This window comes from Eretmochelys imbricata, chromosome 20, assembly GCF_965152235.1.
Source record: "Eretmochelys imbricata isolate rEreImb1 chromosome 20, rEreImb1.hap1, whole genome shotgun sequence".
Classification (NCBI taxonomy): Eukaryota; Metazoa; Chordata; order Testudines; family Cheloniidae; genus Eretmochelys; species Eretmochelys imbricata.
In genome coordinates, this window is record NC_135591.1 from 6,292,324 (window position 1) to 6,306,484 (window position 14,161).

Sequence of the window (14,161 nt, forward strand, 5' to 3'; positions counted from 1 at the left end):
ACGAGCAGTGGGAGGAGCTAGCCACCTTGAGAATCGACTTTGGGGTTTGGATGGGATCATACTTGGGGTGGTTAAACTTCCTCCTGCTCCTGCCATCGCAGCTACTCTCTATTTTTAGCACTCAGGCCTAGTGCGGTTATGTTTCATCAAGCTGGGAATTAGACCCCCAGCTCCAAGTGTAAACATGCCCTATGAGACAGTGTCCCAGCCTCTACTACTAAATGACTGCACCGTGCTTTCCCTGCAACAATCCCAAAGCACTTTATAGCAAGTCATGATTTCCTCCGACCACCACACTGGAGAGGTAGGGATATTAACATCCCCATTTATGTATGGGAAGCTGAGGCACAGAGAGATTAATGGCAGCTCTGTGCTGCACAGTGGGATTTTTTTCTCTCTCCCTCAATGGGAATACCAAAAGGGACACTGGGCATCATCTCTCACCAGCTAACTTGGCTGCAACTGCCCGGATCTCTTCCCATCTGCTAAAGAAGTACATGATGGTGCTTTTGTACAAGTTCTCCAGCAGCTCGGCATTCTCTTTGGCCTAGAGGAAATCAGGGACACATGAGCTCTCTCTGGCTAGAAGTGCCCTTTGACTGCCAGCACATGCTTTTACGAGCCACAGGTAAATCAGAGAAAGAACAGGTGACTGGGTGGACGTGGGAAAAATGGGGATCTGTGGCAGATTTACATTTCCCATCACCCTCAGTCATATATCCCACTCTGACCGTTATTTCCATTACCCATCACACATCCCCCCCACACCTCTACACCACCACATACCACTCCAGTCAAGAATCTCAGACACTTCAACAGCTCACTCACAAGGTGTCTGCAAATGTCCACCTGGAGCTCTTCAGGCTTCAGCTCGGCTGTGCCATCAAGGTGTTCATTCACGGCAGTTTGGAGCCTCTTCAGTCCCAAAAACGGGACACAGAGGTGAAACGTAGCTCTGCATTCCTGAAAAAAGGAAGCGTGTCACACCATTTAATTGTTCCCTACTGAGTGCTTTGGTCATTCAAAGGGAACTCATCTGCTTGCCTGCTCATCTATTCCAGGATAAAAAGGGATTCATCTGGATGTAATTGGCAGAAAACATGCAGGAATGACTAATAGAGGGGAGAGCTTCCACTGCAACCTGGAGGTAGCATCAATGTCTTTTTGGAACAGATCTACCTACGAAAGCTGCTTCACCAGGTCTCTCTTCTGTTCTGGGGAGGCAGGGGTCTGGGGTGCAGAGACAGACAGGAAGAGAGAGCTGTCGGGCTCAGACCCATGACCTATCCTGGATTCTGGTGAGGCAGCCATGGACCAACCTGGCGGGAACTGACTCAGCAGGAGGGCAATGAACTGAGGGGGGAATTTGGGCCTCCAGAGCAGGCAGGAATAGCAGAGCTCCCCTGTCATTGGGAGGAAGATTCCTTTGGCTTAGTAAATAAGTCACTCTCGGTCTTACCACTGAAACCCTGGGGTTCGGATCTTGCAGGTGCAGCAGAAGTGTGACCCAGCTCTGTCTAACCTGCTTGGCGAAATAGCCCTTCCATTTTCTTTTGGTCAGGCGGGCCAGGATGCCAAATAGGACAAAGGACCATAAACGAAGAGCATCGTCCTCCTACGGCCAAGAAAACCCCACAAGTTAGTAACTAAGGGACAATCACATCACGTACCTCGCACAGCCATCTCTTCTACGCTAAAGTCGAGGGATTCCAACTACAGCTAGTCGGGAACACTTTCATGAACTAATTTTTGATTTGAATTTGCTGATTCATCAAACTATTTTAGCGACAGTTCCATTTTGATGAAATTCCTCCAGAAGCCAGGCAGGGGTCCTTAGAAACCTGCCTGCTGTCTTGCCAGTGCACCCATTCAGCTCCCTGGAAGCCAATCTAGCAAGCTGACTGGGATCGTGGGCTTCCAAACCCCCAGCATCTGGGACCCTGGCTCTCAAATTTGCAACTCCCTGGCACTTTTAGCTCCCACAGTTTCCTGGGTTCCCAGCACCGGGATAGTCTGAGAGCAGACTGCCCGGACCCAAGGCTTTCAATAGAGCTCGGCTGAGAATAGGAATTCTGTTTCACAAAGAGTTTTGAAGTTTGGGGAGAGGGATTGCCACAAATAGGAACAAAACCAAAATTTGACATCTCAAAATTCTCTGCAAAACGGAATCATTCCAACCCTCTCACGTAAAAATGGTAGAGAGCAGGCCCAACGCTCTCTATTGTACCTTGGAACCCCCTTTTCATGGTTATCTAGCTACCTAATCTAGTATTCAGACTTTCTTTGAGGTTCTCAGTGGCAAGAAAGAAGAACAGAAGGGGGAGACTGTGGGAGCAGGGATGTCATCCCCATCCTCCTAATGTTCTCCTCCTCCGTAAAACACCTCTCTTCCCTGGGGCCGAAACATCTCTTCACTCTGACATGAGCAATGCCCAGGGAGTAAATGGAGTCTAATCAAGATCGCTTGAAATGGGGCTGGAGAGTTCTGGTCACATACGTTGTCAAAGTAGGTCTGGATCTCTTGGGTGAGGTCTCTGAAGGAAGAACCTATGTCCTTCTCTTTCAGCTCCTTCAGGACTTTGGCCACTGCTTTCATGCTCTCGCCAATGACTTCAGAACTGAAAGGGTCACTTAAGGCCCTGAGCAGGATGACCATAAGAAACTTCTTGTGCTTTTTCACCTGGACAAACATACGACATTAAAGAACACTGATCACTGATCACACTTCTAATACGTTTTCTTTAGCAGTTATGAAGCTGTGGGAATTTCATCTCCCCCTCCCACCCTCCGGAGACCTATAGCTATCTTTCAGACCAGGTTCGAGCTACAATGAGCCAAACTTGGTGCCATCATACACCTGAGTCATCCTGTTATTAGATTCCTAGTTACTTAGATTCCAAGGCCAAAAGGAACCCTTGTGATTATCCAGTCTGACCTCCTGCATAACATTGAACTTCCCCGAAATAGTCTCTGTTGGAACTAGAGTGTATCTTTTAGAAAAACGTTCAATCTTGATTTTAAAATTGCTAGTGACAGAGAATCCACTACAACCCTTGGTAAATTGTTCCAATGGTTAATTAAAATTACCATTAAAAATCAATGCCTTATTACCAGTCTGAATTAGTCTAACTTCATTTTCCCCCATTGAATCTTCTTATACCTTTGTTTGCTAATGGGAAGAACCCATTCTCAAAATGTGTTCCCCAGGTGAGTAGTTCTAGACTGTCCTCAAGTCACTCCTTAACCTTCTCTTTGTACAGCTAAATAGATTGAGCTCCTTGAGTCTATCACTAGCGATATCTTTGCCAATCCTTTGAGAATTCTTGGGACTCTTCTCTGAATCCTCTCTAATTTATCAGCATCCTTCTTGAATTGTGGACACCTGATCTGGACACAGCATTCCAGCAGTGCTCACATGAGTGTCATATTCAGAGGGAAAAGAACTTCTTTACTCTTAGTCAAGATTCCTCTCTTTATGCCTCTAAGGATCATTTCAGCCCTTTTGGCCACAACTTCGCATTGGGACACCTTATGTTCAACTGATTCTCTGCCATGACTCAAGTGGTTTTCAGCATCATTGCTTCTTGGGATAGAGTCTCTCATCCTGTAAGTATGGCCTGCATTTTTTTTGTTCCTAGATGGAGACATTTACACATGGTCATATTAAAGTGCACAGATTGTTTGCTTATGCCCAGCTTAGCAAAGGATCTAGCTTGCTCTATATTGACTGCAAAGAGGTTACTCGGGTATGTGAGAGAGCAGAATTTGGCCTAGTGCATTGTGTGCAGTCTCTGTAAACTCCGAACAACTATTTTCCTTGGTTTCTCTCGTTATGCTGCATTCTAGTCAGTATTCTCTCTTACCTTCTCAGGCGCCCCATAGACTAAATTTCCCAGGCCTCTTACAGCCATCTGCCGGACAATGCTGTTCCTATCATGTGACTTTTCTTCCAAGATGTGTAAGATTGGCTTAAGGAACTTCTTCTCCCTGAGCATGGGATCACTCATTAGCTGAAAGAAAATCAACCTGTCCATTAGCCCCAATATGATCATTAAGATTGGGAATAGAATTTGAGCAGACATGTCATACACTAAAAACAACAAGGAGTCCTCCTACAGCCCCAGTCTTGAGGATACAGACAAATATGGCTACCCCTCTGATACTTGGCACATAATACACTGTAACACAAATGAGAAATTCCACACAAATGAGAAAAGTCTACAAAACATGGAGCTTTCCTTTTGGGCACTAGAATAGGGATCCACTCACCTCTTGAGAGCCTCTTAGTGGCTGGGTATGGTATCACAGTCCTTTTCTCACCCCTGGTGCACCCTGCCAGCTGTCCTCAGTGCGTCTTCTGTGGCTCAGGCCTCTGGCTGAGTCCCAAAGTCCAAAGGAACCCCTTCTGGGGTAGTCAAGAAGAGTCCCATTGCCCTCACTAGGGTCTCCAGCCCCAACTCTGGGTCCTTTACATTCTGTCCTTTGTTCAAGCTCTCCATTAGCATTGTCCCCTCCATGGGGCTTATGCCACTGTTGGTGGTAGGGGAACCTGGGCCTGCCCCTAACTCTGGGTTCCAAACCATGGATCCTATAAACAGGAGCTAGGCACTGCTTGATTTCAGGTCATTGTCGCTTCTTCCTACCGGCCACTTTTAGCTTCACCCTCACCTCAGGGTTAAAGTTCTTCGGGACTCTCTTCCTGAAAACCCAGCTTAAGTAAAGGCTGCCAGAATCAAACTCTGGCTGTCCCCTGAATTTCTGTGGCCAGAGAGCAGCGCCCTTTCTTGTCCCTCCAGTTCCTGCCACGAACTGACCTGCTAAAGCCCTTCAGCTCCTTTTAGCCAAGCCTGATGGGCTCGGATTGGCTGCTTTCATGAGGCCTCTCTAGACAGACCCAGACTGGGGGCTCTTTTCCTGGGGCAGGGTGTAGTAGGACCACGGGGCCTCTTGTAAGGAGCCGTAAAGTCCAGGTACAGCCCATCACAGGCACAGAGAGGTTGTTTTTCTTAGAACCAGATAAGCCCCGAAGATAGTTGCTTAGCAGAAGTGGGAAATATGATGCAGATGTTGGAGGAAGACTGTGGAAAGGGAGGATGCTCCAGCAGGTATCCCCACACTAGCCTAGAACTTAGGAGACCCAGGTTTCATTTCCTGCTCCCTCAAAGACTTCCTGTGTGACCTTGGGCAAGTCACTTAGCCCTTCTGTGCATCAGTTCCCTGCCTGTAAAATAGGAAACATAGTGCTTCCCTACCTCGCAGGAGTGTGGTGGGGATACAGACATTAAAGAGTTTAGAGGTACTCCGATACTAGAGTAATGAGAACCTAAGATAGACATTAATGTAGTTGTAGGTTGCTTGGTGGGTAGTATTAGGACACTCGTTTCATTCAGAAGATGTGCTGAGCTAAACCAAAATCAGGAGCTGTTGGTTAGGATCAGCACTAGGACTTGGCAGAAGAGGTCCAGTCATCCAAACTCTGTCCGTATCTCTCTCAGCCAGCACCCGTGGTTGTGTAGCTAATATAGGCAATGACGGCAATAAAAACCACAGAGAGAGAAGGACTCAGAAAGGTATTGTGAAGTTCCTGGTGAAGTTTCCATATAAAGGAGGACCTATTCTACTGTCTAAAATGACAATTACTCCTATGAACTGAACTGTACAACTCCCGAAAGAAAGGCAGACAAGAGTCTAATGGTGAAACTGCTCTTCAGGGCCCTGTGTCTTACCTGGGCAAGGAAAGCTGTGCTGGTGACTCGGTGGTTTTCTGAGGGGGAATTCACCCAGGGGAGGAGGCTCTGTATGATCTCCGGTGTTATGAGTCCAGATCTTAGCAGAAGCCTGGAAGACAAAAGAAACCGCTCATGGGCTAGATTGCACACTTCAAAAACTCAGCTGCTCTGAGCATACAGCTCTGATATCTAGGAGTGGGAGCTGTGTGTTTCCACCCAGGACACCCCCGCCCACAAAGCTATAAACGGGAGGTTCCCTCTCAGCCACTCTATTGGCTACTCATTCCCAAGGATAAAATGATGCCTCCTAGATCTCTTACCTCACCAGCAGACACACTCCCTCATGGTGTGTCTTGGGGTTTTCCACAAGAGTCCAAGTCCTCTGCTTCCTGAGCGCTCTCACCAGTCTCTCATTCCCACCCTTGAAAAGCACAGCTTCTAATGCTTTGATAGAAAGCCTGGGGAAAGAGAGGCACAGAACTGCAGCAATCAGGAGGAAGGTGCAGCTTGAACAGAGAGTCAGGAAGCCCCGGTTACTTCTCAGGTCTGCTGTTCAATCGGCAGTTGATCCATTGGCAATGTCCTGGACACCAGTGTCCCTGGAAGGACTTGATGCTGGGAGGTAAGTTTCAGTCTCATACATCTCATAGGACTAGTTTTGCTAGGGACAAAATTTTGCAGTCCTTTTTCATAGAGTCATAGAATCATAGAATCATAGAATATCAGGGTTGGAAGGGACCTCAGAAGGTCATCTAGTCCAACCCCCTGCTCAAAAGCAGGACCCATCCCCAATTAAATCATCCCAGCCAGGGCTTTTTCTCTTTCTGCAAGGAGTATGGGCACTAGCAGAGTACAGTGATATGGAAAAGATACATGATCAGGACCCAGAAACAGGGGTCATAGAGTGTGGTGATCACTAATGGACATTTTGGGGTCATATCTCCAGATATGAGGTGACAGACTGCTGAGGGTTTGCACTTGAGTCAGCACTCTGGTCACTATTCGTACTAATTTGGTTCCTCACAAAAGGCCTAACTGGATAGAGGTGTACCTGATTACGAGGTCAGATTGGGGCTAGTGAGTCAAGGAACCAATCATTCCATTAACAGGGAAACTGTATAAAAGGACATGGGCAGGAGCCCTTTGAGGGGAACAGACAGAGAAAGAAACTTGGGTGACCAGATGTCCCAATATTTGGGGCTTTATCTTATACAGGTGCCTATCCCCCCACGTCCCCGTCCTGATTTTTCACACTTGCTGTCTGGTCACCCTAAGAGAAACAGAAAGACAAAAAGCTAGGAGAGCCTGACAAAGTGAGGTCTCTGAGTGGAAACACCTTACCCCCCACCTGCCTTTTGGAGAAGAGCTTAGAAAGTTGAGATACAATATAAAGGTGCTATGTATTGGTAGGGGGATTAAATAGACTATACGTTGGTGTTTACAAGCAAAAAAGTCTCAACGCGGTCTGTGTTTGTGGAAGATGTGGGGGTGCAACACCCCTCTCTGTCACAGCTGGGGGCTCATCAGGGATTTCCCTGTTATCTATGCAAATGGAGAGCCTGTTGGAGAAGCCGGTGTAGACGTTTGGCAGTCCAGGCGATGGAGGGAACACTGAAATGGGTGATGAAGCAGCAAAGAGAAGTGTAGAACAGGGGTTCTCAACCTTTCTGTTTCTGAGCCTCCCCCAACCCTCAACATGCTAGAAATACTCCATGGCCCAGTTCCAGGCCTCTGCCCTGCCAGGCATCAGAGTTTGGGGCTCCTGACTCCAGATTTTAACCCCACAGGGTGCAGGGGCTTGGGGCTTTAGTGCAGGGGCTGGGCTCAAGGCTTCAGCTTTCTGCCCTGAGCCCCAGCTAGTCTAAAGCCAACCCTGCTTGGCAGACCCCCTAAAACCGGCCCGGTTGAGAACGGCTGGTATAGAACAGTGGTCTCCAAACGTTTTGGCTCACGCACCCCCAGGGTGACCTGCCGCAGACACGCCACCGATGGAAGACCTGCCGCAGACAGGCCGCCAGAGGGGAGCACCAGCCGTGGATGTGCAGAGCTGCCGCCGAAGGAAAAAAACGGCGGAGTGCCGTCCAGCGGCGCTACTGTTGCCACGCACCCCCCCCCCCCGGGATCATCCTGCGCACCCCAGTTTGGAGACCGCTGGTGTAGAAGACCTGACAGACCTTCCAACAATCCCAGCAGGCAGAAAAACAGCCTTTCCTTGCCCGGTAGGTTTAACAGCAAAAGAGTCGGCAGGAATTTATACGGGAGCAAGCCCAGGTCTGGCAACAACTCCCCCAAAGTTTGGTGAGTCCCGTGACAGGAAATGGAAACCAGGCACAGGAGATCAGACTGTAAAATGGGACCCGCGAACAACCCCCATGTGTTTTTGGTTACTCTTCAAGGAGGAGCAGTGAGACCTCCTAGGGACAAAACAATGTGGGCCCTTCAACTGACACTCTATTTAACCGGGGAAGCACATCTAGGGCTTTTAGTGATGAGCAGGCAAGAGATTAGGACATGATTAAGGCAGCCATGCTGGACGAGGTGGGGCCTGTCCACAGAAAAGTACTGCCAGAAATGTAGAGTTGAAAGATGGATTGAGGGATTATGCCTCTGTGCATTTGGACAGAAATTAAAAGATTGGGCCACTCATTGGTAAGGCCAGATTCTCAGACCATGGGGGACATCATAGACTGCATGGTTCTGGAAGTTTCTTCAGAGTCTCCCTGAGCATACCCGAGTATGGGTTCTGTGGCGCCAGCCAGTTCATCTGGACCCCACAGTTAAAGTGAGAGGAATTTGCAGAGGCGGACATTCCCAGAGTGAGTCAGTGGCTTAAGGGACTAGATCTGAGAAGGAGCAGAGTGCCTACAGCTGGGAAGGGCAGCAAGAAGAAGAGGGAGGAGCCTCAAGGAACTGTAGTGGGAGCTTGGCCTACGGTGTGCTTCCGACATGGACCTGAAGGACATCTAAAAAGAGACTGTCCGAAAATGGACTGGGGGTTTGCCCAGTTTTGTGGTTGGGACAAGACTCCCAGGCAGGGAAGAAAAAAGAAAGTACCTACCGTATCGGTCTGGGTAGGGAGGAGCCACCAAAGGGACTAATGGACACAGCTTCATCCTGTTTGCTAATCAGGCAGGAGTTAGTGAAACCCCACTGGATACTTCCCAGAGGTAGGATCAAAACTGAATACCAGGTCCATGGGGACAATAAATTCTGCCCAATGGCAGAGGTGACTCTGAAAATTAAGGGGAAGTTTAGGCAGAAACATGTAGGGGGAGTGGATGGATTGCCCCACTGCCTTCTACTGGGCATGGACTGGAATCCCTTTCTAACAGGGACACCAAGGCAGGTATGGAGGCCCAGGAGGGTGGAAATAAAACCTGAAGGGCCAGGTAAAGAGGAAATATATGTAAAGGGGCTGGAGGAACCTAGACACGAAAGTAGAGACAAGAGGGAGGAGAAAGAAAACAAAGGTCAAGCGTAAAGGTGACTTAAGATCATCCAGTGGGGTCAAACAGTCATCAGAGCCCTTACCACCAGGATCTCAGGAGCAGGCATCCCTAGAACACTTTGGAGGGACTCAGAGCAGTCTGTGTCCATGGAAGAGGCCGGGGCACAGCCTACCACCCTGTCACATATAGGTACCTAAAATGGGCCTGCACATGGGCCAACAGCATGAGCAGAATATATACTCGTGTCTGCAGCGCCACCAATCACATAGCTAGGTACCCATCCATCTGAACAAATTCAAGTTTTGTGGACAAAACTGAGGCACCCATCTTGAAAACCTGACCCACTGTGGCCACTACATAAGATCAGCCTTACTGGCTCAGTCCAATGATCCATCTAGTCCAGTACAGTGTCTTCCAACAGTGGTCAATGCCAGCTTCTTCAGCAGGAATGAACAGAACAGGGCAATCATGAAATGATCCAATCCCTGTTGTCCAGTCTCAGTTTCTGGCGGTCAGAGGCCTAGGGACACCCAGAGCTTGGGGTTGCATCCCTGATCATCTTGCCTAATAGCCATTGATGGACCTGTTCTCCATGAACTTATCTAATTCTTTTTTTTTTTAAACCCAGTTATACTTTTGGCCTTCACAACACCCCTTGGCAATGAGTTCCACAGGTTGACCGTGTGTTGTGTGAAGTAGTACTTCCTTATGTTTATTTGATACCTGCTGCTCATCCGTGAACAGAGCTGAGATCCTGGTTTCCTAGGAAAATTCAGAGACATTATAAAACCATGAAGTCTGTAATTTGAGCACCTTGTTGGCATGGAATAAAGAAACACAACAAGAAGAGAAACTAATAATGTTGCGAGATTGGTGGGAAATGTACATTAATGTGCTACCAGAGCTGAAGTCAACTGAGGACTCAGGAATCTTAGTGTTAACTGGCGAGGGGCACAGAGTGGGTGCCGAGGGGCCTGGTACATACATTCTAGCTCACTAAAAGATTGCCCCATGAGTCTCAAATAAAAGCCCATGTCACCAATATCATTGTGAAACGCATGTACAGATGCTGTGTCAAAAGTCATGGATATGCATTGGAAATTACATTCTTAGGATCTGTGTCTCGGGACTAGTCACCAGGAAAGGTGACAAAATGGTTTTCTTTCAGGCAAGAAATGTTTATCCATCTGTTTGTTTACATGTACATTAAGCATGTAGGGTTCACATTCAGTTGAGAAGGACTGTGAGAACTTCAAAGAAAGAAAAGTAGCAGGAAGTAGACAGGGGGTGGGGACCCAAATTTGGGGTACACATCAAAGGTTTGCTCTAGTCTATTTGGGGGACATCTTTCACTTAGGAAGTAGATGGACCGCGAGTTTGCTTCATGAAAGAGGGGTCGCGATCAGGCTTGGTTGAGAACTTTGGGTGAGAAACATCTTGAGACAGGAGGTTAACCTGTTGGTTAAGTTTAGTTTCTAGGAGCAGGTTATGATTTAATTTGAAATGTAACCATTTTTTGCTTGCATTCTTACTCACAATCACTGGAATCTCTGTTTTTTGAGAATTTCGGTTCTTGTTTTCACTAGAAATATATCTAAGTGCTGTGTGTTTTGCAGTACAGAGTATAAGTATCGAGTACAGAGTCTAAAGAAGAAGTAATAAACTGGTGTGTACTGTTCCATTGGGAACAGCAGGCCTGACAATTCTGTGGGAGTTCAGTGGATAAAGGGCTGGACACTATACGGAATGGTCAGAAGACTCAGGGGTGGGTGTGTGCCTGTCATTAACCTGTACAAAGGGACTGAGGTCTGAGGAGGCCTGGGTGGCAGGGTTTGTTTTGCCAGAGCCTGGTAGTTTCAGGGAACTGACCCACAGCAGGCACAGACAAGACTTCCTCACTCGAAGGGCACGTGATGGTAAGGTGCCTCGTAACCCTGGGAACTCCTGGGGAGCGTCACACAACTCTCCTGGAATTCTCTTGGTTTTTCTCCCTTCCTTCTAATTACCGGCAAGGGTTGCCCTCAGGAAGTTGTAGCCCTTTTCGGATTTCGCTCGGGCTGCTTCTCGTTGGCAAAGGCAGCTTTTGTCCGAGGGTTTGGCTGACCTGCTGCAGGAGAACAGGAAACAACTCTGGGAGCAGTTCCCGCACAGCTTTGCTCGACTGCAGGGCTGACACCACCTCAAAGATGGCACATGTTGCCTGAAAGGAGAGCATGGTAAAAAAGGAGATCTCTTCCCAACACCATCACACCCTCTCTCCCCTTCTGATATCTGCTGTACGAAATTCTCCCTTCTGCCAGTAACTTGAATGACAGCGAGCAACTTGCTTAACTCGTGGCTCACTTTCCCACATCTGTAGAAATGTGTATGACCTCCCAAGGCATGCTGCGAGTCCAAAGGAAGATTTGCAAAGCACTGTGAGAAACCTGCTCCAAAGACTTTCTAATGGCCAGATAGTATTAAGGAAATCAGTAACGTAGCTAAAACTGCCGTATTTGTTCCACAGACAGCAGAGCCGGACTCAGGGAAACAGTCCATCAGAGGAGAAGTGCCCACACAGCAATATTATACCACACTTCCCGCTTTCCATCAGCAGGATTGTCACAGGGCACAGGAAAGCCTGAAAGACGTGTCTGTCATCTAACTTACTGAGAGAGGTTCAGCAGCTGCCAAATGCCTGTCAGTTTGTGTCTCTGAGGTGATGCTGCCTTCTGTACTTGTTGGAGTCTTTATTTTCTCTATTAGGGCTCGTAGGACGTGAGTGGCCAGCAAGGGGTCTCCCCCCAGAGATCTCCACAGCTCAGCGGTGTCACTGCAGTTTAAAAGAAGTTACAGGTGAGCCCTGGACACTTTTGTGGCTCACCCTGAATGCGTCATATTTTAGTAATGACCAAATGTTCTCCTTGCCTATGATGAGAGAGTTAGGAGTCCTGTCCTCCTTCAACGCTCCGCGTGTTTAAATATGGAGTTTCCAGTTACAGAACTAAGTTAAGTGACCTAGTCTTCCTGCAGCCTAACCATTAATACTAGACTTCAGAAGGACAGGACACAGAGCGCCAACCTCACTTCCTGTTTTCTCCACTTCCCAGTCAATATAGAATCATGAGCATGTGGCTCCCAAAGATCTAGGGTTTGGAAGGCAAGTGGATGAAAGAAAAGCCAGATTCCTACTCGATGGACATACAACTATGAGAACGAGTATTCATGGCCATCCTATGTCCCCTTTACAAACGGTGTCCCTACCCTCTGTTTGCCAAAAGCTGGGACTGGGCAACAGGGGATGGATCACTTGACAACGACCTGTTGTGTTCATTTCCTCTGGGGCATGTGGCACTGGTCACGGTCGCAAGACAGACTACTGGGCTAGATGGCCTTTTGGTCTGACCCAGTATGGCTGTTCTTATGGTCTTAGATTCCAGCACTGATCACTGATAACTCAGTTAGGTATCTTTAAATGAAATGGTGGATCTGCTTCCAATCCACTTTTAAGTACCAAGGATGGCAACACTGCTCTAGCAGCCACATCCTCACTGATACCAAGCAGAGGTCTGATGATAATATTGGCCCTAGTCTTTGCAATCAGCCAGGGATTTGCACTTGAAGCTGTCATGCTACCAGGAAACCAACAGCCACTGCTCATTTCCAGAGTGAGCTCAATTCAGGCGTCTAGAGAGACAGATGTTTCCAACAATACACTCCAGTTATACCAGTAAAGATAGGTCTTTAGGATGTCAAAGCAGCTATTCATGAATGGAAACAGAATGACACTTAATTTCTCTCCGCACCCCACCTTAACGTGTTCTTGGACCTTCCTGCAGAAAGAGCCAGGCTATTAACCCTTAGGAATGATCCCAAACTGTCTGCTGCTTAAATGAAGCCCTACATCTCCTAGTAAAGCTGTGGGATCCATGTTTTACCAAGATGAATGCAATAGGTAGCGGTATATACCTGTCCATCGGCAGACGTTTGCTGAGGAGGCTGGAGATCACTGCCTCTTGGTGATGGTGAGCTAGAATGGACACTGCCTCCACCAGGAACTGCCTCAAGCTGCCCTCCTGGATAGTAGGCATGTGGCGATATAGTATAGCCAGGATATCTGGCACCTGGAAGGAACAAAACCAGAAAGAAATGTCCCTTTTTCTTTCTCTCCATTCACTCTACAGAATCAAAACCTTTATTTAGCCATTTGCTGCTTTTTTAGAAATGCCTCACTTCAAGAAGCAAATGTTCAAATACGTCTGTGTAACTTGAACCCACACAAATTGCCCACACACGGCTGTAAAAATTAACCCTGACACACACATAGACATACCAGGTAATTTAATGTGGTGGTGCCCAGCTCTGCATTACAGAAACCAGTTCACATGCACAAAAGGCGGCTTTGCTTGCCCAGATTTTGCAGGTGTGATTTAAGCAGCCAAATCTGACCATTTGCCTCGAAGAATGCAGAGCTCATCAACAACCACAAGCACAAAATATGCAAGTGCTTTAAAGACAGTGTGCAAATGCCTGGGACTATGAACAGGGGACTACCTCTCATATTCATTCCTAGCCCTTCACATCTTCAAAACACTGTGCAAACATGGCAGTTCTGCTGCGAGGGTTCCCTGTCCTGAGGCCTTTCACCAGCCTTGTTAGAAGATTTGTGGAATGCTCCTTTCATCTAGCCCTAATGCACTGGGCGCCAGAATAAGGCATATAAATAGTGGATCCCAAAGACACTAGAGTTTTCTCCCTCCCTCCTTCTCTTCTTAAAGGGTAGGTCTACACAGCAAAAAAATCCCACAGCACTGAGTTTCAGAGCTCAGGTCAACCTGGGCCTGTGGGGCTTGCACCATGGGGCTAAAAGTGGAGCTGTTCCTGCTCGGGCTGGAGCCCAGGCTCAGAAACCTGGCAAGAGGCTGGCAATAGCCCAGTGCTCTTTTTAATCCATGTAGCCCTTAATCATAGGCCTCCTAATACCTGGAGGCCTCCAAGTGCCAG